This window comes from Periplaneta americana, chromosome 17 (genome assembly GCF_040183065.1).
Source record: "Periplaneta americana isolate PAMFEO1 chromosome 17, P.americana_PAMFEO1_priV1, whole genome shotgun sequence".
In the NCBI taxonomy this organism is placed as follows: Eukaryota; Metazoa; Arthropoda; class Insecta; order Blattodea; family Blattidae; genus Periplaneta; species Periplaneta americana.
Genome location: NC_091133.1, coordinates 57,964,357 through 57,990,976, shown reverse-complemented (window position 1 = coordinate 57,990,976; position 26,620 = coordinate 57,964,357). Strand labels below are relative to the sequence as shown.

The window sequence follows — 26,620 nt, the reverse complement described above, 5'->3', positions numbered from 1 at the left end:
TACCTGAAAGCCAGATTTGCATAATATATTCGTTACTGTAGATACGTTAACATAAAGCCACAATTTAAGTCACACAGGATTGTGTGCACTCAAAAGTTGGGTTACTGGCGTCTTGTCAGCCCATTTGAGTTGTGTGTCGTGTATGGTTCCGGGGTAGCTCAGTCGGTAGAGCATTCGTGCGCAAAGCGAAGGGTCCCGGGATCGATACCCGGCCCCGGAACAATTTTTCCATTGAAATTATTCATAGTCTTGCATTGTCACATAAGTTGCAAAATCCCTGTTAAGGATGATTCTTTTGCTCAACCTCGACTCTTGAGCTTCAGTTCTTTCTACAGTCGTGTTAGAAGGTTAGAATAGTATCCGCTGTTGATAATGACACCAGGTTCCAGGAAATCAACAATGATAATTTCTTCTGCAGCCCAAAGGAAAAAAAAAAGTCATAACTTACCCTGCTGATTACTGCACTAGAAATATTTTGGAGTAAGAGAAGGGGGATGTCTTGTTTCTCTGTTCAGGATCGATGCGATGTGGTGAATTCATGTGTCGTCCACAGTTACGTGTCTTCTCAAAAACTTTGTTTAATCTTATCTTCTGGATAATCTTGAGGCATCATTTTATATTTTTCTGCTTTTAATCAGCAGTAAATGGTTTAGGGACCCATCTAACGTAGAATAAAATAGCTACAGATTTGAACATGTTTAACAATACATATAACAGACAAGCCAGAAAATACTATTGGTCATGACATCAATCCCCACTTGTTACGATCTCGAAGCTTATCAACCCCGATTCCTACTACAATGGCAGTTGCAAAAATAAATTAATTTGATTCTTGAAACCATTTTCATGTTTTTAAACTTTCGAGATAAAGGTTATATATATTCTGTGTAGGAATGATTCGGGAGTTATGAAAGCCGCTAATTGGAAATCGAATTGGCTGAAAGAGCTGGAAAGTGAAATAAACAGATTAGGTCTAAATTGGCTATGGAGAGAACTAGGGTCTATAAACACGAAAACTATTGGAAGAATAGATAGTGAAAGAGAGGGCAAACGAAATTTCAAGACAAGATATTTTTAGTAATATGAAAGATCTAGGATCACTAAAATATTATAGGGAGGTGAAGCAGTTTTGGGAACAGAAAGAATATGTTAGACTAAATTCAAGGGAAGAGAGAACGGGAATGGCATGGTGGAGACTCAAGAATAGGAGAGGGAACGTAGAGAAGGATAAAAGTCCTTTGTGTGGACTAGCTGAAGACGCAATGCATATTGCGTTAAAGTGCCAGGCAACGAATGATTTGAGAAACAGTTGGGTGGATAAAAAATTTCTACAAATAAACGCTATAGTAGCTTACAAAATGAATGGTCACCTAAACGCAAGCAATCTGCATAAATTAGGAACATTTCTGTTTAGAGTTAAAATTAGATGGGAAGAGAAAGTCAAAGCTCTAACGGAGATGGAATTATAAATGTTAAGTAGTTACATGATAAGAAACTACGAAGAGTAGTTAATGAAGTAATAGAATAATTCTTAAGAGAGTAGGAGTTTTAAATAAAAGAGGTATACTTATTAGTTGATTATTATTATTACTTTTATCATTATTATTATTATTTTTATTATTAGTAGTAGTAGTATTATTATTGTAAACAGAGGATACTTATAAGTTCAAATGTATTAATTCTTTATTGTATTTGTATAGAGAGTGATGGCGGATTAAGAACTGGAATACATCTAATCCGCCATGACGTGAACAATGATTGATGAAATAAATAAATTACTTCTGGGCAAAGTAAATCTGTTATATTGTAGAAATTCCGCGTTAAAAATCTGTGCCCATTTCCGTTATATTTCCAATTGTTGTTCGTCCAACAGTAATAAAACTGAATGAGTCTTGTAAAAGGAGCGGTTTCAGTGTGAAACCACCGTAACTCAATGCGTAGGGCTAGTCTAATTAAGCGGAACTTGATGAGCGCATCCCGTCCGATGTCGTCAGCCACTTCTTCCGGGAAGCGGCAAGGACGTTTCATAGTCGGCGATTTCCGTGTTTGTTGTGTTCGGAGAAAGTTACAGGATCATCCATCTGGAAGCATGAAAATAAAACATCTTAGATGATCATGAAGATGGAGATAATGGCTCTCTGTCACAGTAGTTCATCTCTCTTCTCACCAAATTTGAGCTGTGTGCATGGCTACTATGTGTAATTTAATTGTGAGATTAATGTATAATCAGTCGGTCTCTATATAGGCTATATACTATTTTAAGTAAACATTCAATTTGTGTTTATTAATGTGTAAACATTTTACAGTGTTCTTGCTTTCTAATTCTGTGTCTGTTTATGCTAATATTTGTGGCTTCATGCATAAGCACTTTTTATCGAGTTAGTAGATATATAAATGCAAAGGTAGGTTAATAATAATGATAATAATAATAATAATAATAATAATAATAATATAATAATAATTCTGAAGAAGTGTAACTTGGACTTCACCCGTGGCTGGTGTCGTAAGTTATACGAGCACTCTCAACGATTCTGAGATTGGGTCTGCCTTCGAAAAGTTGTGTGTTCACTATCTATGAAAACGATCCAAACCAGATCTTTCTTTAGTAATCCGCCTTTGCTTCCTTATCATGCTGAATAGTATCTCTGGATGACAGCATTTAAATATCCGTTCTGTGTCTGTGTGAGATTTTAAGGTCTCCAGAAATAGAAATTTAGCTAGTAATTTATTTAGCTAGTAAGCTAGAAATAGAATCTATTAGTTAAAATAAATGTACTTCTCTGTATATAGATCTGATTTATAAGAATAATTTTATTGATTTTGAAACGTTTCAAGTTTTGTTGGCAAAACAGACGTAATAAAGTCTGTTATTCTTGCTGATGTAGTTTTGAGAAAGTGTTTAATTATACGAGTAAAGTAGCATGTTTTGAATGCATATAAAACAACAATGCTACATTTAAGCTTATCTGGTAACTAGTTTGTGGCGAGTGGGTGGGCGTTTTCCATGACATATACATGTCTGTATCAAACGCCATTGTAATATGAAAGTTTCCAATATTTTCAACCAGTTTCGGCACAATTTGCTAATCCCATCTTCAATAAAAATGTGAAAGAAATATGTTGCCTATAATGCTAACGAGTGTAACGAACCTTTGGATGAAATTCCATCCTGCACTTATTGAAAGAAACCAAAATGTTTGTCCCAGCGTGCGTCCGCCATAACTGTTCTTCATATTAAACTCTTAAAGACACAAGTTTTTTTTGTTACGTTTTCATAGGTCATTATCTATACAATTCAACACACGTGATGTAATCTGAAAGTGATGAAAAGGAACAATGCTTGAAGATCGTTGTTGCTATGTTACTTGGCAGAATGACGGGTGTTCAATTAAAAAACCGCAGTTCGATCGAAAGAGCGAATTTTATATTCGTTCTCAAGCACATGTAGGTATCACTTATTTAGTCATCCATTTATTTATTTATTTATATATTACAAACATTGCAAACGTAAATATTGTTCTTTCTCTTTCTCTTGACCCTGCACACGTTAGGTCAAATGGTTCATTGCGATTCCTTTCTGTGATCTTCAATACCTTTTTTTTTTTCTTTCGTGTTTTATATATGAATACGTATCGTGGTGAATGCACAACTAGAGCGCCGACTTTCTTCGTTGGGAACCGAGTTCACCTTTTTCACAATTCAAGTGCAGTTTTATGTATGAAAATGGTGTCAAGGTGAGTTTTCTGTAGGTACTTCCGTTTTCACCATAATTATTTCACCAAAATGGGACACTGCTGCATCCACCATATTTTCAAAAGTGAGATTATCTATATTAGTTCTATACGTCTGAGTCAGTGTGGCACAATTTTAAGAAGTGCGGTGCTTTTCTGTTGTATTGTGTTCATTTTGTTTATTTATTATTTTCATTGTGTTAAGTAAGCATTAGTTTCGTGCAGTCCGCTATTGCGACAGTATGCTTTGCTTTCCGAATTTTTTCAGAAAAAGTAAACGTACGCAGTTCTTATACGAGTATTGTTTCAGAATCTGCAAGCTCATAACCAGATGTGATGGCAATGCTGTTTCATATGATCTGATATGATATTTATTTCTACAACTCTTATTTGGATATGGGTCGCCACCACATGTCTGCATTCGGGTTCCACATAACCTTCTAATTACAATTTCAACACTTTTTTTTTGTCTATTTACATTGAAGTATTTCCTCTCCTCCTAACATTTAAAATTTCCCTGATTGTACACTATCCTTTACGAACACATCCTATATTAGTAACCTTTCACTTTTATCTCCAATTTACAGTCACTTTCAATTTTCCTACATCAGCTCCTTTATCGTCCATTACTTCTCTGATCACTAGTTCACTTATTCATTTATTCACTTTATGCTCCGATTGCTATTACATATATAAATTTAGGTATTTTCATCTTTGACTTGGAAAAATGTCGTGTGAACAATTGGATGTCATGAGAGGGACTTGACACAGTTCCTAACGGGGTGGAAAAATATACCCGCCTTGGTCCCTAATCTACACACCAATTCGGTCAGCATTTACCGGAAGTGTGTCGTTAAGTAAAACAAATGAAGGACTCTTGTCGAGTTGTACTGGCTTAGATTTTGAAATGGGACAAGGACGGAAGCTATTCGTAGAATAGGCCTCGGCAAGAATACAGGTCACGATGTAGGAGGTATAGTTAGCTCAGTAGTTAGAGAATGGAAAATTGAGTACAAGAGTTTCCATATACTGTACACAGCAAGGACAGAGTTGAAACCCTCTGGACCTCGTTACCAAAAGAGACGATGTCGGCACAACGCACAGTGGTTCGTTTTTCTGATTTCCTAGCCAGAACCTCTAGGGACGTTTTAATTAATTTGAACGTAACAAAGTCGTAAGAAATTGCAAAAATTATTATTAAGAATGAAACATCAAGTAAATGCACATAAATAGCTATAGTAAATGCTTTTTGTAATGGATGATCATTTTATATTATTTCTAAGAGTGTTCAAAGTTATTGTCTATTTTACCTATATACAGGGTGAACCGTAATTAATGTCATTAATTTCAAAGGGTTATGCCTTGAGATATTCCAAACAAAAAAGTTTAATACAATTTTGCTCGTGTTTGCTTCCTTTTCGAGAAAAAAAAAAAACATTTTATATGAAAAATTTCATAGTGCATTTCGGGAAAGCTATTACATTAATTTCCAATATGTTCAGTCAGTTTAAGAGACCAGTTTATTATGATAATAAGTGATTGAAAGAATATTAGTTTTTCCTTCAAATGTGCAGAAATTTGATCTGAACTAATGTAACTTTACGTTCTGAAGAGGAATTTTAAAATGTCACATTTGTTCGGATCAAATCTATGCATATTTAAAGAATAAAACTAAAATTCCTTCATTCATTTATTATCATAATACCTTGCTTTCTTGAAGTGACTGAGCATATTGAGAAACTTCACAGGACCGATAACTTTTAACCTCTGTGAATCCGCCGCTTTCACATTTTCGACCACAATTAACATGATTATATTATTTATTTTTTCCAGAATACCTGTGGCATTGGGACTTCGTTTTTCTTATTATTAGGCATCTCATCATCATCATCTATTCAGGCAAAATGTTTAAATGCTCTTCAGAAGGCTTACGCTTAACAATATTGCAACTGTGTTATAAAATATGGCAGGAGATTCGTAGTTTCTGTAATTGCGTGGAACGTTTTAATTGGTTAATGGTTGTGTGGTTGTGTAGGTTTGAATATAGAGCAAGATGCTCGTAGAGTTTTACAGAAATGGCAACGACATTTTTCTTCCCTAATAGGTAGGTACTCACTTAAGCGTTCTACGTTATTATTATTATTATTATTATTATTATTGCTATAATTTTCAGTACGTACTTAATAGTTTTAATGTCAGCACATTGGTATGAAGCGACATCACTAATTTACCTACTACTGGCATTAACATTCCTTTCTTTTTTTTTTTCTTGATCTGGTTAGTATTAAAATCCTTCCTAATGAAAAAGCACTCCCCCCCTCCCGGTATGGTTCTACAGTTTTTTTTCGGAAAAATTATGAATGTAGGCCTAATTACATATAATTTTCTGAATTACTGAAATTTGTTTGCTGTTATTCTCATCTATAAATTATTATTCTTTAAAACCCTCGGGGCTTTTGCTGTTGGCGATACTCGTTTGAGTTTTCGATGAACATTTAACATTTTCAGGTGAGTAGATTCCCTATTCATGTAATTACCATGCCCAAAAATCATCTCTCGCAGCAACACAATATACAAGACAAGAGGTACAAAAGTATTTAGTCCGCCTTCATGCTGAGAATCGAACTCCAAATCGGCTGATATGTAGTCAGAAATGATATCACCATGTAATTCATTAAAAACGTCCAATACTAGTTTCAAGTGATTTTGGTTCGTAATTACGATTTGAGTCATGGTGGCAAAAAAAAAAAAACACGCACACAGACGCAACTTCGAAAATGATCTTGTCTTTCGTTTGAAATCTGAGAAACTCTACTCCTGCGCATAGTAATGCGGAGGAAGTAAAAAATGTCTTGGAAATGTTGCGACTTTTAAAGATGAATGATTGGAAAATCTTTTCATCCCACACGTTGCGTTGTTGGCAGACAAACCGGATTAGACCTTCCGAAGTGTGATTCACGGTGTCAGGCGGGTCTCGTCTGCTGTTCAAACCGGTATTAAAGATCCAAGCGCCTATGTCTACATGGTCAGTGATTACTTCCATGAAACCAATGCACACTGCTTTTGTGTGTTGGCATAGTGACGAAGTGACGAGTATCGCACCGTGTATATTGATCTGGTGACCTGACCTGATGCAACGTGTAGAGAGGAACACTACTTAATGAACAGAACGTTCCCTTCTCCTCTTTGACCGAAGCGCTGTCTAGCCTCTTCCGTTCTCGTTCCTAACTTTTGTGAAGCGTTCGTAGAAAGTTTGCCGTCTAATGATATTCTCTGATTCCCCAAATTATTTATTCATCTGTAAATTAATTTACTTCTTCTTGTAGTCTCCCCTCTTACCCCTTTCTTTGCTGTTACTCCCATCATTCGTACGTACGGTACATACATACATACATACATACATACATACATACATACATACATACATACATACATACATACATACATACATACATACATACGCCTACTGCCATCCCTGAAAAATCAGACGTCGATGTCAACTCCATGTAACTTATTATTCCATGAAGTCTTGGTCCATAGAACTTGTACGTGGTTCCATGGAGTTTCTCTCTAGAGAGGATAGACCTAAGGTAGCCTTACAATAGTTTTTCGATCTTTGCTTCGTGTTATTGATGTCGAAACATCCAAATATAATGCGCATTTGTTGTTATTGGAAAAGGAGGACGAAGCTTTTGAAAAGCGTTGGCTATAGCCTACAGTAAGACTTCGGGCTACTATCAAATAGGCCTAGAGCATGGGTGTCCAAACACCTATAGAACTAGGAGATATTGTATGTCAAGCATGCTCTGCTGTCAATAACTTTCCATATAAAATAGAAAAAACGACCTTAAAGAATATGCGCTACGGGTTGCTTACGCCAGGGGTTACTTCGTATGAGTTTCGGACATCTATGACCTAGAGGTGGTCTTTTTTTTTTTTTTTTTTGTACTTTATTCTGTGACTCCTATAACCTCACCCTTCTTAACCCGACACACACACACACACACACACACACACACACACACACACACACACACACACACACAAGGTATGACTCGACATTTGCAGTGCTCTAAAATGGTCAGTTTTGTCATTTTTTTTAATTTGATGTTTTTTTGTCTTTAGGTTTAAAATGGTAGGCCCTATTTGTTTCATGTAAATCTGATAAATAGTTTTCGAAAAGTAAACGTTTTAGTACAACGCTGCAGTTTTAAATAGCCCATGTAGACTATCCTTAAACTCCAGCCCATATTTCCTGATTTTACGAAACACTGATAAACTTAAACATTCATAGTTCTAAAACTATTTAACATATTGATGTGGTTCATTTTTAAACTAAACTTTACTATCAGACTAGAGCTTGAACGTCTCAGAACATAATCCTAACTTTCTATTCTATAGGTGAATTTATGACATTCAACAACGCTGCATGAATTTCTATCTGTATAATATAATATTTCAACTAGGCTGTGATTATGAATTAAGACTTTGTAGTACTATTAAGATTTTTTGACATGTTCCCTATTCTAGCTGTGAAACGATGTACGAATACCATGAAATGTAAATAAATGCAAAGAATACTAACTTTCTATGAAATTAATTAGCGAGTATTAATAATAAAATACATAAGTTAACATTTTTAACAGTAAGCAAGTTATAATCTAAGTCTAGTAATTTTTTATACTTGAAACACTAGTCACTTGAGCTATTTTACTATAGGCCCTGCAGAACTTTCGTCCACTAATAAAAAAATAATACTGAACCTATCTTGGTTGCAACATAAATTAGAACAGTTGAAAAGAATGGCTATACTAAAAATGACTTTGTGTTGTTACAGGATAATAACCTACATTGTAACAGAACTGATTTATTTCAGTGTAGTTTGTATAAATGTTCTGCGTGGTAAATTTATATATATATATATATATATATATATATATATATATATATATGCTACAGGTGGAACCTCTAAGAGTGATTCATAAGGGTCAAGTCATAGGTTTACCTTAAGGTGGAAAATATCTGTGATAACGAATGTAATGAATAAAGATCCCGTTTCCTTGCCGCCGATGCATAGCTGCGACACGTTAGAACGTTCTCTGCCTATGATACAGTGCAGAAAGCAAAGAGTCTGCCACATATAAGCCTATTAATTATGAACTGTTGAGAAGTGGTGGAACGATGGGAAGGAAAATAGACACATACAAAAATTGTTCTTTCGTACAGTTAATTTAGACACCATATGCCTTTGTGTCGTCTTAGTCGGGTTGTATCCTAGCTCACTGAGAATCGTGTTTGTGGAGCAATAGTTAACTCAGATAAATCAGATCAAGATTTTGTTGGACATGCCCAATCCAATTATGATAATTACTATTCATCTTTCCAACATCTTCGCTTAGCAGTAGTTTGACAGCTCAATCAGGTAAAGCAAATCTTTTCTAGGTTTGCTGAATATCGACCGTCCCAAGTAGGCCTACTTGTTATGTCTACTTCCAGCAACTTTGTACATCAGTATAATCAGTCAGCTATAGCAGATTGTTCATGATTTGCTGTAGGCCTACATCATACACTCAGCTGTTAATCAAACATGTTGACTTAGCAATAATAGCTCATTAACCTTCCATCTGTACTGGACAGAGTAGCCGTGAGGCAGGCATATATTTTCCAAATATTTCGCTTTCTTATACCTACCACTATTCATCGTTCCACTATCACCTTATCGATATCTCTCCTGCCAGTCTCGGTAGTTCTTTTTGCGACGTTACGTCAGTACCTGGTACTGACATCGGCACGCGCGTTAAGTGAAGACGTGGGTTGACTCCTGATAGAGCAGTTGTCCCGCGTTATTGAGCCACGGGCTCTGGCTCTATTGTAAAGACAGCGCCATTTCGACGCCAATGGGCGCACCCCCACATCTAAGCTTTTACCACCCCGTCGCCCTTTTCTCGGGTTTCATTCTCAAACAATCTCCACTCATGAGCTCGCAGGCCGATATGGAACGTCGCGCGCGTGGCCTAACTTTACTGTTCGTATAAGAGAAACATCTTTAGCCTATGCTGCAGTATCCAAGAGTAAGTGTGCCTCCTTAAAATAAATCTGTTTCTTTAATGAAATTTTCATCTGTGCTTTATTTAGTGTTTGCTATTAATATGCCTAATGGTACGATAATTTTTGTATTTTCGTAACTGTGTCATTCCATTTTTTACACCTCGCTTATTTCTGATTAGAATTGTCTTGTCATTGACATTTCGTTGAAACGGGTAATTCAAGGCGAGTTCAGAATATCAAATTCTACATGTTAACCAGAAAAAAAATTAATTTTTTATGCGGGATGGGCATGGAATGGGATTTAGGGAGGGGAGCACTATGGCCCAGCACTGCGAGCTGTTACGCTAACCCTCAAGCTAGGCGCATTCCCAAACCCACACCGATTAACTGCACTAAGGTTCGCTGCGTACCCAGGTTTCGAACAGGCAACTCCACTCGCCCTTAGGCCAGCCCCCTCCGTGTATCGCTAGCCGGCGATGGAGGAATGCTATGGAATGGTGACTAAATGGAGAAATTGTAACGAAATGATGAAGATACCTAATGTGAGGAAAAACGAGAGAACCCCGAGAAAAACCCAAACTGCGACCTTGTCCGCCACAAATGTCACTATGCATTTGTCGTGGATTTTTCAATGAAAAATGGGTAGCGCGATGGGCATACACTACAGGTAATAGCCATCGTTAGATTGACACATCCAGTATATGCAATAACATCCAATATAAAAAATATAATTCACAGAGTTCGTATACGCTAGAATGTCAAAGAGATTGGCGCTTCTTCCCAGCAGTCACTTCCTAACATAAACTTAGACCTAGTATGTTCTCAAATTCTTTGCAGTTCACGTGACTTACGTTCACGACAATGCTAGTTGCGGGAAAAGGAAACGGTATTATTTTATGCATAGGGTTTTTTTTACTTGATAATTTAACAGAGCTGTATCATCTATTAAGCGTCGATGGGAATTGGTGATAACGAGATGGTATTTGGCGAGATGAAACCGAGGATTCACCATAGATTACTTGACATTCGCCTAACGGTTTGAGAAAACTCGGAATCGAACCCACTCCCGAACGCAACTCCTGATCAGCAGGAAAACGCGCTACTGCCTGAGCTACGCCGTTAGCCCATACGAGTGGTCCACCGCTATGGAGTAACAGTAAATCTGACTGTGGAACGAGCGGGCCCGAGTTCAAATCCTGGTTGGGACAAGTTACGTAGTTCGGCTTTTTTCCGAAGTTCTCCCTCAACCAATATAAGAAGAATTGCTGAATAACTTTCAGCGTTGAACTCCGCTCATTTCGCCATCATTTCTTCACATAGGATCATTATCATTACCATAGCCTAGATTGAATTCACGTGCAGCGTGCTTTGTACGTACAGGAGCGCGACCGTTCGGCAACAAAATTAATATCATTCGCAGAATAGGAGTGATAAGCAAAGTAAGCCTTAGGCTGCGGTGCAAGCCTTCGGGCCCTTTCTCTGCAAACCATAAAAAATACACGGGTGTGCATCATCGTTGTAAGAGCCTTATATTATAGCCTACTTTGTTCTAGCTACAGCTAAAGAACTATTGCAACACAACTCCCCAACATTTCTATTTTCAACAGTGAATTGTCAGTAATAATGTGAAGAACTGAATCGGCCAAAGGACTCCAGCTTTGAAAGCAGATTATTATTATTATTATTATTATTATTATTATTATTATTATTATTATTATTATTAATCCACTGCGGGCTAAAGCAAAAACCTTTACTTTTTAACTTCGCTCTAGAATATGCCATTAGGAAAGTTCAGGATAACAGACAGGGTTTGGAATTGAATGTCTATGCGGATGTCGTGAATATTTTAGGAGAAAATCTACAAACGATTAGGAAAAACACGGACATTTTACTTGAAGCAAGTAAAGCGATAGGTTTGGAAGTAAATCCCGAAAAGACAAAGTATGTGATTGTGTCTCGTGACCAAAATATTGTACGAAATGGAAATATAAAAATTGGAGATTTATCCTTCGAAGAGGTGGAAAAATTCAAATATCTTGGAGCAACAGTAACAAATATAAATGACACTCGGGAGGAAATTAAACGCAGAATAAATATGGGAAATGCCTGTTATTATTCGGTTGAGAAGCTCTTATCATCCAGTCTGCTGTCCAAAAATCTGAAAGTTAGAATTTATAAAACAGTTATATTACCGGTTGTTCTGTATGGTTGTGAAACTTGGACTCTCACTCTGAGAGAGGAACATAGGTTAAGGATGTTTGAGAGTAAGGTTCTTAGGAAAATATTTGGGGCTAAGCGGGATGAAGTTACAGGAGAATGGAGAAAGTTACACAATGCAGAACTGCACGCATTGTATCCTTTACCTGACATAATTAGGAACATTAAATCCTGACGTTTGAGATGGGCAGGGCATGTAGCACGTAAGGGCGAATCCAGAAATGCATATAGAGTGTTAGTTGGGAAACCGGAGGGAAAAAGACCTTTGGGGAGGCCGAGACATAGCTGGGAGGATAATATTAAAATGGATGTGAGGGAGATGGGGTGTGATGGTAGGGACTGGATTAATCTTGCTCAGGATAGGGACCGATGGCGGGCTTATGTGAGGGGACAATGAACCTTCGGGTCCCTTAAAAGCCATTTGTAAGTATTATTATTATTATTATTATTATTATTATTATTATTATTATTATTATTATTATTGTTATTATTATTATCGTCATCTTATGTTGGCTTCCTTTCACGGAGTGCATAAGAGTTTAGTTCCCATTAGTCTTGTTCTGTGTATCGTTTTGTATTGTTTCATATTTTATTGTGAGATATTTGGTAGATGTTAATAATACAAGAAGTTTGCTTTCTTTGCAAAATAATTTACTTTTACGTTATAATAGTAAACAACTTGAGCTTTCTCGTGATGGCAACACTGAAGCACTGTGTTGGCGGCATTGTATGCATGTGAACATCCCCTTCCTTTTGTGCAACACGTTTTAAATTAACAGTTTGTTATAAGTTAAATCTGCGATACGAAGCCGGTCGGGGGCCACACTGCAGCTTATCTGATTCGTGCTGCAGGTAATTACAGGGCTTCCATTCCTGTTATGTACGAGGGAAATTTTACTAAAGGGAGGAATTAAGGCTGTATATATTGTAGACCTGTTACTCCTGTAGGTAGTGGAATAAATATAGCAGAAAAGTATGCTTCTTTTACGGAAATATTTACAAGGCGAAAATTGAAATTGTTCCATGAAAAGGATTTCACAGCTCTTCTTGCTGGTGAATGGAAACAAGGAAAAGGAAGAAGTGGGGGGAAAAGGGGTATTAATCTAATAATAGGTGCAATGAGCCTGAATTAACTTTTTCAGCCCTTGATATGCTTTATGCTTTGTCTTAATAGCTATCCAAGAAGCTTGTTCGATGGCAGTTCCCGTTATAGTGTTAAAATTTTTACAAATTAATGTGCATACATTGGCTAAAATATACATTGTAGGTCTACATAAAACGTTTAAATATTTATATGTTTTGAGCGTATGTGGCTCGTAGTGTCTGACTTACATCAGCGGACCTGAAAATAATTTGGGATGGCTGCACTGTGAACTCACCCACTCCAGTTAAGCAACTAACCACAATAATAAAGAATCGCTGATCATTAAACTAATGTTTTTGGTAGGTACTGTAAAATTCTGAGTGATGGAATCACAAAAATGTCGCTTTCAGTACACCAATTCACAAGAGTGGTTGTTTCCATCCCTAATTTTTTATTTGAACAAGCCGCCAGAATGTATATTCCAGTCATTGACAGTAAATACGAAGAAGACTTACATCAATTCTTCAATAAAATGATGTGGAATTGGCCAATATAAGTAATACATTCGTAATTGTCATTTACTGTTTTACCTTGTCTTAAACATTGGACGTTTTGGCCCATGTCTTTCTCATGCTTTTGAGGATATTTGTACCAACTTTAAAATATTCACAAGACTCCTGTGTAATGTCATTAACATGGCTGAAGTTCACCTCTACGACCACAAGACATGCACGAGGAACGACACAGACCTCTTCCCTAGGGAAGATAAATAATCACTTTTGTAGCTACAGTCCAACCTGGTTTCGTTTATTTAATTGCTCTCCCAGTGTAAATGTTCAAATAACCTTATTTTGGCCCTTTGACTCGCTTTACGTTTCTATATCCATTTAATTTAAGGCCCTTTGTGACGTACATTATAGAAATAATCATGGGTAACCAAAGTCTAAAGAATACTTAACTGTCAAATAACTACCTATTTCAACGTAAATTTATCATTGACCTTTAATAAAGTACTTCAGTTTTAGTACGACAGTTTCTGGTTTTACACCATAGCCTATACCTAAATACAGGGTGATTAAAAAAAGTTAACACTTATATGGGGGATATAAATATCAAGATATTGTGATTAAAACACGGTTATGTATTACACAACTGCCATCATTGGGTCTCCACTTGTTCTCCACCGTAGTCAGCACATTTCTGGAACCTTTTCCATGTGGTCCCTAGAGCCAGGTTGCACATTTCGGGAGGAATTGTTGTAATGCTCTTCATTATTCTCCCTTGCAGATCTAGCACATTACGTGGCTTGATTGCATATACTCTATCTTTCAGCATACCCCACAGTCAGAAATCGTAGGGCGTAAGATCTGGCGAACGTGCTGGCCATTGCAGGGGTCCTATTCTATCAATCCTTCGTCGTTGAAATGTGTCAAGATATGTACGGACAACCCGAGCGAAGTGCGGTGGAGCACCATCCATCTGAATGTATCCATTCTGCAGGAATTGTAATGATAGGTGGTCCTCTACGTAGTTTTGCATCATAACCATGTCAGCACCAGTAATAATGTCTTTTGGGAAGAAGTATGCCCCTACCAACTTTGCTGCAATTATCCACACAAGCAGTAACACGAGCTACTTTGTCTGCAGGAGGTAGGGCTTGTACAACCTGCATATGATATGGTTGCATTCCAAGATCCTTGTTTAAGATTTTCCATACCGTTGACTGGGGGAGGCCACTCTCTGCGCTGTATCGTCTTGTTGATTTTCCTGAACTACGCAAGAAAGTCTCTTGCTCAGCAACTATGTTACAGAGGGATCGCCCCGTTCGTGTTCGACCGGTGTTTCCTGTGTAATTGTCAGCAACTAAGTCTGTTCTGACAAACTTGTCATAAATCCGGTAGATGGTTAATCTGGATGGTGGAACACAAATGAAGTAGGCTTCATATCTGGTGCGAACCATTGTGGGAGACTGAAACACCTCCGTCCATGCGGCAACCTTTCGTTTTTGCTCCAAACTCAGTCGTATAGCCATTTCTACAAAAACAAAGTAGGCTAAGTCATAATTATAAACTTAGTCACCCATATGTGTCAACATTTTTTTTAATCATCCTGTATTTCGTAACTACTTCCATGTTTCACCATGGTAGCATAGTATTAGATCTGAAAGATTGCCTACTCTCTCTATTATGTCTGGGTAAATACCCACAGATTTGTTAGTAGGTTTGTTATCCTGATAAAAGAACTAGCAAGTACAGAGCGTTCAGCTCGACTTTCGGCGGGAACACGCTCACCATACATGCTTGCGTTCATGATTCCATGACCTTGATATGTCACTTCATACTATGCTCAAGGCCAGAATAGACATGTTTAGGTCAGTTTATTTTCAGCTTTCAGTAAAGTGCAAGTTCGTGTGTGCCTGTGTAGGTTTGTGATCATTAAATTTTCCGGTAGTTCATTCATATACCATTACACAAATCCATACTAGAATATAATTTTTATGTACAGACCCAGAAGAAAAATTTGGGCCATCTGAATTTTGTTTCTGTGTCTGTACGAGTATGAACTTAGAGAATGTTTAAGAACAGATTGTAAGCATTACGGAAATACGTAGAACGTGGGAATATAGACGGATACCAATTTGAACAACTCCATTAACACATGTTAGTAGGCCTACTCATAAAATAAAAATGTAATTGTGTGCATGCTATTGATAAATAAAAGTTACACAAAGTGGGACAAAAAAAAAAAGGTAACCGAACTAGTGTCACTGATTAAGAACAACAAATTCCATGTGTTTGATGATGTTAGATACAATATAGGAGCACTGTTCAGGGGTTATATCTTCCATCACTGAGTCCATATTCACGCGTAGTTGTTGCAGAGATCGTAGTACGGGTGTGAAACATTGTTCCTTTAATACCCCCACAGAAACACCTCACATATCTAGGAGGAAAAGGAAAGGCAGCAATCATATCTAATGTCACGGTACACAAATTTAAAACTCAAAACTTTAAATCTAAACACAATTACTGTGAAAATAAAAATCTATCTAGGCTTTTATGTACATTCACCAAAAATTCATATGTATTATATATAGGCCTACTGCAGTTCGCTAGAAGTCTAGAATAGAGGGTTAGTAGTGTATTAGTTAATATTTTAGTCATCTTGACCACAGAATTTGTAACAATCTTGGACCACATACAAACGAATACAGCCTGGGAAAGGGAAGGGAGATGAAAGGTTGAAGGAGGAATGTGTAAGTAGGTAGATGTATTTATTTCGTGAGTGATTGATACGTAAAGACACGTTAGTAAGTTTGGTCTGTGTGTTTGTATTGTCCTTGGGTGTAAGTTAGATTTAGATAGATGTGTTAGAAGGGAGACTAGTGCATCTACAAAAAATCCCCTGTGAATATTTCCTTACAGGTCAATAGAGGTCACTTCATTGTAGAATAGTGAAAGACGTTTGCAAATCTGAAATACAGTATATTTCTGCTTAAATTTGAAAGAGTTCCCTGAAGTGCATTCTCCTTATGTTGCTACGAGAAAAATAGTGAAGTTGTAATTCTGGTTGAAGGATGCTCGTGTCTAATGGAAATATTTAAGAGGTGAAAGTTGAAATATAGAGGGACCTCACAATTCGTGCTCATGAATAAAATGAGGAGAAACGAGAGAGGAAGATGCGTACGAAACTTCGGAGCTTCTGAGAGTGTAATATTAACTAAGTTACTCCTGCCATGAACTTCTTCCTTAAAAAATATGGTCCCTAATTCAGTCCTTTAGCTTGTAGCTATTCACCAGACGGACGGAATATCGAACTCATGCAGATTCGCTGACAAGAAGAGAATTTTAATTACAAATATGATATTCCAATGAAAACTGTAGGACACTGGTCGTCAGCACTCGCTGAAATGGGTAAAGGGTAAGCGGAGCGACGTATTGTGCACCGTCGTGCAGTAGGAAAGAGGTATAGAGCATACCCGCCAGCAACTACGAAAGGACCATAGTGCAAGTGTCTTCTCCGCGGGTAAGAGATGCTAGCCCGAGGGTGCAGTGTGCTGAGGATCACTGCTGTAGGACATTGTTGACAGAGGAGTTGCAGTGACTGTATCTTTCTTTACTCTTTTTGTTAGTTGTGTACTCCTGTAACCAAGATGTTTGAATCGTATATTGTTTAAGCTCTATAGCTTGGTATAATTCTGATTACATTTTACTTTTCTAGTTTCCACCTCTTGTGAGATTCGTCCCGTAGAAAGTGCCGGTAGAACATTTTTCCCATCGAATACTTCTGTTAGACGCTCCGTTAGCCAAAGGGCTCCGTGCTGTAAAACCTATATCTTTGCAAATGTGAATCGTTAGTGGACAGAGGTAATGTAGACAGATTTTCGTTTTTTTTTTTTTTTTCGTTTTTTCTTTAATTGTATAATATCTCCACAATTAATAATCACTGCCACCGCTTGTGTATTAGCAACGGCAACAACTGCATCATACCAAGACAAACTCTTCGGGATCCCTGCCCAACTACAGGAATCCTTAGATTGGGCGTCAACACGTGAGAAGATATGACACCATAAATTTTGTTTATTTCATACATTTTACCGTTGATCCATTCTTTTCTTAGCGTCCCATCGACTTGTATATTTTCTAAGGAGATAGTAAAGCAAATGATTGCAACTGAAAGCGTGTCTGAAGCGAAGGAAGCGACAGTCTTATTGCTCAACGTGCTGCAAAAGATGTTTCTGTCGTGATGTAATTCGTTTGAAATCGTGACATAAGCAGCTAATTCGAATGAAAGTATTAAATTATTTCGTGAGAAGATTGCAAAGGTTGCATAGATAAGATAAATTCTTGTAATCGATTTTCAGATAAAGTGCATTGAAATCATTAGGCCTAAGTGTTGACACCCGATATGGAGAAAAGTGAACTCGTTTCACATTATATCAAAGTTTTAGTCTAAATTAAACTAATATGCTTTTTAAATGAAGCTTTACTTACCTAAGTATATGAGGTACGTATTTTTAATTTATTGTTCAGTTACAGTCTGTTAGTTTCTTTGTATCCTTATGCCCAAAATAATTAATTCGATGAAACTTGTCTAAAAAATGTGTAAGTATGCAAGAGTTGGACTCTTTCTCGTTAATCAAAATATTGCGATGATGTAAAAATCGATTTCGATATTGTGGCGAAAATACACGTTTTCCATATTCCTGATGTCGAAAATGTGGTTTTGAATTTTCCACCTGTCTGTCTGGCCATATACGCACAGCAATATCTTCTAAACTAGTGAATTTTTATTCATATTCAATAGACTATCTCTGAGGCAGTACATCTAGGGATTATGCAAGTAACATTTGTCGTCCCTTAAAATTCATGGCTCTCGGTCGGGCTATAAAGCACGGAGGGCGACCTTCTCTTTGTGAACTCGTCTCATTTTTATAATATTAATATCCCTTGCCTAATATTTTGTAACATTTCATATCACTTTTAAATGCCGATTTCCGTAAATATAAAAATACAAGGGAGAGTCAGTAAATTGCTAATTGAAGTACCGGTAGCGACCTATATTTTTTAATGAGACACCTGCAGCTATCGCCACTATATGACAGTATTATCGATGTTCACACAAGCGATACAAAGGTTCAGCATTTGGAAGTTGGCGGCACCTCTCACGAGTATATAATTCATTCGCGACTTGATCCGAGCATTGATGTACGCTTTGTCTCGTGCTGGTAATGATGCACTGAAGACTTACCTATGACTATACAGACTAGCATTATCGCCCCTTTCATCCTGTCTGCGCGAATCAATTCGCCAATCTGTTGCGCATTTGTCTCCGTGACAATCTCCACTGACCTACAGACACACTGCTCGATACTTGTCCACCCTTCAGAGAACTACACCTCGTTGTAGACAGCTTAAGAATGCTCACCATATACGAGCTGCATTTCTTCATGAATTTCTTTTGCTGCCAGAGCTTCTGCCTATAAAAATCGCACAACGGGCGCTGCGGTACACTAGTGCAGAGGTTCCGTTACCTTGCAACTGCTGCTTCTTTGTTTCGCTTGTGCGCACATCGATCACCTTGACGCTCGGATAATATTGTCTTCTAAGAGTGATTGCTTCAGGCGCCTTACTATAAAATGTAGTTCGGATAGGCTATTTCGTTTCCGATTAAAAATGTTTAGTTAATAAATTAAATTTGATATGATCTAACAATTGTAATAATTGTTGAAGTCAATATTGAATAAATTACCACTTCGATTTGAGACTTACTGTCTCGCCTTTATATTTTTTAGAAACGGTTATGCTATTCTAATAGATATTTTACATACATTTGTAAAAATTTAATTTACAACAGTCTACAGTATTTAAAAAGTGCAATTTATGAATGCAGTTAAATTCTTAATTTTTGCATGATAGAGAACGCAATTTGCATGTAATCCAGAGAACAAGAGTAATCTTATTTGGTTGCACTTGAAAGGATTTCTTTAGATAATATCTTTTGAATAATAATTCAAGAAAATAAAATATATAAACCTTAATATCATTTGCACATTATAAAGAAAATGAAATGTTGCGAGACAAATAAAACGTAGTGGAAAGTATATGATGTTCCATCGTCGTAACAGTCATTTTTTATATTTAAAAAAAATTGAAATCTCTCTCTCTCTCTTTTATTTTTAAAGTCATATGCAGGAAATTGTATATTTATTGTTATACTTTCCTTGTAACGAATTTTGATGATGTTACATATTTTAAGAAATGATCACAATCACATTCTATTTGTTTAGAAATATTTCGTATATCAGGCCTACATTATTTGCAATAATGCATTGCATTTTGTGTAACGTGCAGTTTTATTTTATATTTTTTGTTAATAAATACAACGATTTTTTAAACACTGCTACCAGATCTATATTGGCTTTTATGTTGTAATACCTAAAAATTTAGACGCCTGCTCTAACCGCAATAATCCCTGTGGTGAAATGCTTTTTGGAACTTTCTCTGAATGGATCCCATTGAATTTGACTTCTTGAGAAGACATACAATGTAGCAATTCCCAGTTGCTAAAGCACCAATGAGATACATGAATATGAGGCATAGAGGAATAGTTGAAAATTTGCAAAGGAAACTGAAGAATCCCAAGAAAAACTGTAAACCTATACCAGTAGCGTCTTTGTGTGTGAAGAATTCCACTTCGACTGGTAGGAATTCAAACATGAGTTTACAGCATGGAAAACCAGTGATAAAGCTGTTCATTTGATGGTGTGCACTTTTAGTTTCTTGTAATGAGCTACAACAAATTGTGTGTTTTTTTTTAATTATTTGTGTTTTAAATAGATTGTAATTATGATTTGTATGAATAAGCGCTTTTTGCGTTATAATTGAATTACGTGTCGTCACTAGACGTACAGTATCAGCAACGTCCATAATATTATTCGGTTTGTGTAATTAGGGACAGTGTTGATTGTAAAATCATTAACTATTAGCGGTATGTGATTTTTTAGCACAAAGGTAGTCACATTACTGAGCAGAATATTTTCATTATTGATGACACGCTAAACTGCTGACTGGAAAATCAAACACACGGCTGTTATACACACTGACAAGGTTGAATTTTCGGAGAAGAAAGTAGAAGTGGAATTATTTGCTGTGTAACCTATTTCTAATTGCAGTTTCTTGTAATTATCATGTTTACTTCCTTGGATGAATATGCGTGAGAGTATAAGTGATGAGCAGCCTAATTCTATAACAAGATTAGGTCTATGAGGAAAAGAAAATTATCATGGTCATTGTCTTTGTGGTGGTAGTGGTAATGGTAATGGTTATAGAAAACAGAAAAGAGAGAGGGAGAAGGTAAAAGAAAGAATAAGAAGGAAAGAAGCAGATAAGAGATTAAGGAAAAGGAGGAATTTTTTTTAATTCGTAATCGCAGATATTGTTAATTGATTTGCTTTTATTTCTTCATACCGTGTGTTTATTTTACATACATTTACTGTATACGTACAGTAGTGGCAAAAGAACCGGATCGACCCTTGTAACTGATTTCAGAGCCTTGTTCACTCCAGAGCACGATAGACTGGTAACTAAGACTTTCGTGGTTCGAATCCTGCCTGGGAAGGAAACTTTTTTGTTCCGTATTCAAATTTATTCCCAATACTTTTCGATTTCTGGTAAAATTAATGTTCTGGGAATAATAAGTTAATTAAGTAGTAAAATATCGCTGCAATCGAAAAGTATTGGGAATAAATTTGAATAAAGAACAAAAAAGTTTCCTTCCCAGGCAGGATTTGAACCACGAAAGTCTTAGTTACAGGCTATCGTGCTCTGGAGTGAACAAGGCTCTGAAATCAGCTACAAGGGTCGGTCCGGTTTTTTTTTTTTGCAACTACTGTACATTTATTATATACATAGCTATAAAAATGCATACATACATACATACAGATTATTTAGTTCTGACAGCTCAGCGATACGAAAGAGGGAAGTAAGGAAGTAATAGGAGTAGTGGGGAGAGATTCGGAGTAGAGGTAAGGGTGAGCGATCAGTAAAGAAATGCAGTACAGCTTAACTGCCGCTCTACGGCACGCGATACATCCGATCGCTCTGAATGCAAGCGATTGACTAACCCGATCACCCCTTGGCATAACGTAATGGACTAGCCTGACCCAGGCGCACATTGTCGGCGACTGTCGGGACTAAATAAATAATCGTGCTTTGCATACATACGAGGGTAAGTTTCATAAGTCATGGCAACTATGTTATATCAGCCGATAAAGCTACAGTAATGAAAACCTACTAGATGCGTTTGAAGCTCACTATAATGTGCTTTGCAATGATAGTACCAAATGGGGTCCGGGCACAGGAGCCAACGGGCAGAGGGGCATTCGAAAAATGCGTAAATTGCTTTATTGTATACAAAAGGAAACAAAGTACATTACATACAACTAACACCCTTCAAAACAGTCCCCCAAGGCATCCACACATCTTCGTCAATGATGGGGAAGGCGATGAATACCATCGGCTGTGTGTGATTCATCAATGTGTACCACCTGTTGTCGAAACGCTGTTAAGATGGTCTCCTTGTCTGCAAAGTTCTTCACACGCAGTGGCTTCTTCAGTTGGTTTTTCAGAACCGACGCATGCGAGTTGCGAGGCCCGCCTCGCACAAATCCGTATTATACGAGAGATAGTGAGTGGTAACTGCGAGGTACACAGACCTCGCACCTCGCAGTTGTAGAAACCACTCACTATTTCTCGTATAGTCCGGATTTGTGCGGCCTCGCACCTTGCAACTCGCATGCGTCGGTTCAGAAAAACCAAGGCTTAAAGGGAAAGTTAAGTAATACTATAGTTGTTACCGTACCAAATAGTGGGGAAAAGCTCCTCGCTGCTCTGGTGACGAGTTTATTTTGCTGGAGTCCCAGGCTCTCATCATGGACTCCCGTGCGATGCGCTGTTATGTCATATTTGATTTGATTTCTTTTCCTCCTCATTTTCCCATACTTTAAGTTTCTCTCTTCTCTTTTTCGTTTTAGGGAAAGCAACCACGTGAATTAAGTGTCATTCATGTACGTTGTTTGCCGATTGCAGTGAAGCGCCTGTCAACACGTGACGATGCAGGCCTGACACTTGTCGAAGCAAATAATATGAAAAATTACAGCAGTCTTCTTCTTCTTCTTCTTCTTCTTCTTCTTCTTCTTCTTCTTCTTCTTCTTCAGGAATTGGACTCATCGGTCTGCATTGGCTCCAGACAAACTGATGATGTTTCCTAAGAACTAACCTTATTACAATGCTATGCAATGTTATTACATTCTTGTCATTTCTCTTGTTTAATTACAATAGTAACACTGATGGTACATGTAAGTAATCTCTTTTTTCCCCCCATTTCCGTCTTTCATTTTTCCGTCAAAATTGATCTTAAAAATCTCATTCATTTCTCTTGTTTAATTAATAACATTAATGGTACGTTTAGATAGTCTCTTCTCCCCCACTTCCGCCTTTCATTTTTCCGTCAAAATTGATCTTAAAAATCTCATTTTAAACACAAAAGTCCTTTTTCTACTACCGACTGTGAATGTCCAACTTTGTCTACATGAAGTGAGAACAATTTGAAAACGTGAATTGACAAACATCCTTAGTCCAAAGTTTACCAGATTTCACTTTTTACCTGACATATGTTATGTTTTGCTTAGGCTAGCATCCTGTAAAAAAGAATAACCAATCTGACTCTAAGTTTGTGTTTTTTAATCATACAAATACTGATTTGAATACTCATATTGCAAGCCCATATGGCTTCTTTGCTCTCTGAAAGGTTTACTTCAATGGACTTGGGATGTTTGTCAATTCAGTTATTTAATTGGAAAGGAAAACTTAGTTTTAACCGACACAAGCTTCACGACCCGTCATCAAAAATATCCAACCCTGGTTTAATTTCGGACTGAGAAGTGAAAATTTATATTCAGTCCTTAGGGATTGGGTTTGTGTCCCTTGATTTGTTCCTCTCCTGTCTCAAGCAGTGGCTTTGTGTCAGGCTGACCACATAGTCAGAATGTTTCGCTGCTTGTGCATATCTGTGTTGATTTCGATTCCCGCGTTAGTCACGAAGGAATTTGTGGTGGACAAAGTGGACGCGAGGGGTTTTTCTTGGGGTTCTCCCGTTCCCTCTCACCGTTATCATCATTCCACCATACTCCACAATAACCCCCACTTTGCGAGGTCTCGAGCCAGATCTCCAGAACAAATAAAAAATGGCTAAAAATTGTACACATTGTGTTTAGTAAAGACGAAAAAAATAATCTAAACAAACTTGTTTACAAAAAACTTAATGACTCCCTGGTCATAATGATGATGGTAGTAGTAGTAATAATAATAATAATAATAATAATAATAATAATAATAATAATAACCTCTGATTGAGGTTATGACTGACATGCACATCTACAGTACATATTATCAAGCAGTACATCTCACTTGATATAAGTTAATATGTCAGAGGAAGAGAATTTGTTGTGCACATCTTAAGTCTAGTGAAATTTGTTACTATTGTGATCTATGTAATGGAGTGGAAAAGGAACTGGCCAACCTATCTCATCTCCTTATATGCCTTGTTGGTATCACGAGGTTCCAACTGTCTTCAGATAGTTTACTAAATAATAATAATAATAATAATAATAATAATAATAATAATAATAATAATAATAATAATAATAAACCTAATACAGCATGCAGTCTTTCAGCCGATTCTTCCCAAATAATTTAAAAAAAAAACTAGTTTCTTTCTTGGATCTTCCAGTTCATCATCCTCCTTCTGGCACGTACTTGGTACAGTTATTGTTTTACATGCATGTCATGCATTCATTTATTCTAATTTTTCTGTTTTAGTATTGCTTTACTATTTAGTTACCGATATGCTTTCATTTTTTTCCTAATATTTTCATTGCCTGTGCTTCGACTGATACATTTTTCCGTGCCATTGTACCTAATTAGCACGGGAATAGTCATAACGTCTATAAACTTTCTCAGTGTTTCTTTAGAATTTTTGTTGTATGTATAATGTCCTTAGATATTTAAATTTGCGAAGAAGGGCCCTAAAATTGCCAGTGTTTTCCCTTTTTCAATATTGAGAGAAAGTGTTTTGATACAAAATAAATAATTTATTTCGTTTCTTGCGAATCAGGTACGACACAAGGAATGTTTTTGGCTTGCTTTCTGTCCATCTATGATTTTCTTCTTATGCAGTACATACAAGTCAAATCATGCGGAAAGTGAGCATATTGAAATATGATTTTCGTTTAATATATTCTGAAAATAGGCTGTAACGAATTTTTTTATTTTTTTTTTTTTGCCCTCGTTGCTTAAATAGCGTAAAATAACACAATGTGTTTCCAAAAATCTTAGGTTCAAAATAATGTACCTAGAAAAGATTGCCACAGTCTAGATTTCTGGGTCAGCAAGCTTGTTACTGTGTGTGGTTGATTTCTGGGGTAGAGTTAGAGCTGGTCGAGGACGTCAGCTATGGAAAATTTTTGTTTTCAAATTAAGGGATATGAAGATTATGGTTGTGAATAATATTATAATATAATATGTATTTTATGTAAATGTGTTGTGCTTATTTATATTATATAAATTGTATGATGAATTGTATGATTTAAGGGTAGTCTGTACACCGAATTTTGACAAAAAAATTAAATTTTGGTTTTTATCGGTTTTCCGTAGTTTAATATGTATAAAATGATATTATTTTATTTCTTCTAATTGTTAGCTTTTAGCTCTATCTTCAGCAAAAGCAAAAAAAAAAAAAAAAAAAAAAAAAAAGAATAAATAAAAAATAAAATAATAATAATAATAATAATAATAATAATAATAATTTGTAGTAATACTTAATGCAAAAAATGTTATCAGTGATTTTTTTGTCAACCACTTAGTGGAATTTTAAATGTATTTAGTCCATTCTATACATAAAAGTGTGTTACATATGCCCTATTTTCCTACATTTGTATCTTTTATCACTTCTGAGAAAAGTGCTCCTAAAATTACGATGTTATTTTTATTAATTCTCAAACCTACAAACCTTTATCAGAAATACAGATTACAATTCAGTATGTGACAATACAAACATTCTTTACTAACTACTTCCCAAGAATATGATGCTCTAGCGATGCTGTTTGGATGTATGGTTAGAATTTTGATTTATAAGATCAGAATTTCGGGTTCAATACCTCTCGTAGGTGTTATAATAGTTTCTTTTTTTCCGTCAGTTAATTACATATTACATAAAGTTAAGGAAATTCTGAACTCGTAAAGTAATTTTTGTAAAAATTTCTAATGTCTAACCATTCACTCAGATTCACTAGATGACTAGAGCATTACGCTACTGCAAGGAACATCAGTAAAGTTAAGTTTCAGTATTGCCATAACCTCGATTTTAATATATTATATATATATATGTATATATATATATATATATATATATATATATATATATATATCTGTGTTGTGTGTATGCATATGCAAGATTGGGAACTTATGTGAATAGAAAAGTATTCTTGATTTTCGCCAGAATCACATGGGGTACTCATTGGCCACTATTTTTCCCTCACTTTATATGTATATGTTTGCATATGTAAAGTAGACTCTTTTAACCAAGAAGAGGTACGAGTGCTCAGAAACTGAAAGAGAAAGGTCTTGCGACATCCATTCTAGAGATGCAGGGAGTGGTTCTCCACTGAGGTGGAATTTGCTCCGTAGATTCATTTAGCTGCTCTCTTTGTTAACGTAATTACACCATGCCGATATCTCGCCGCGGTCACCCCAGCGTGTCTCCGCAGAATGGCCTCTGCGTCACACTCCGCCTGAGATATATTTGCTCGTATTTTTTTCGAGGAGCGTCGACGTCGGAACGTTACAGCTATGTTCTGGAAATTTGTGCCGTCGTTGTGAATTTCTCTCTCTGTTAAATCGCCATTGTGTGACGGTCAACTAAATTGCATTTAATGCTTTGAGTTGTGATTGTAGTAGAAATGAAACATTCAGCACCTTGT

General features: G+C 36.5%; 1 protein-coding gene and 1 non-coding gene across 4 annotated transcripts in view; both read left to right on the top strand.

The window, feature by feature from the left end:
- Arf6 (ADP-ribosylation factor 6) overlaps positions 1-26,620 on the top strand; it is a 187,276-nt gene that overhangs the window by 105,789 nt on the left and 54,867 nt on the right. The gene's annotated exons all lie outside the window — the stretch shown is intronic.
- Positions 148-220, top strand: TRNAC-GCA (transfer RNA cysteine (anticodon GCA)). Its single transcript has one exon. It is a non-coding gene; the product is annotated as a tRNA-Cys (tRNA).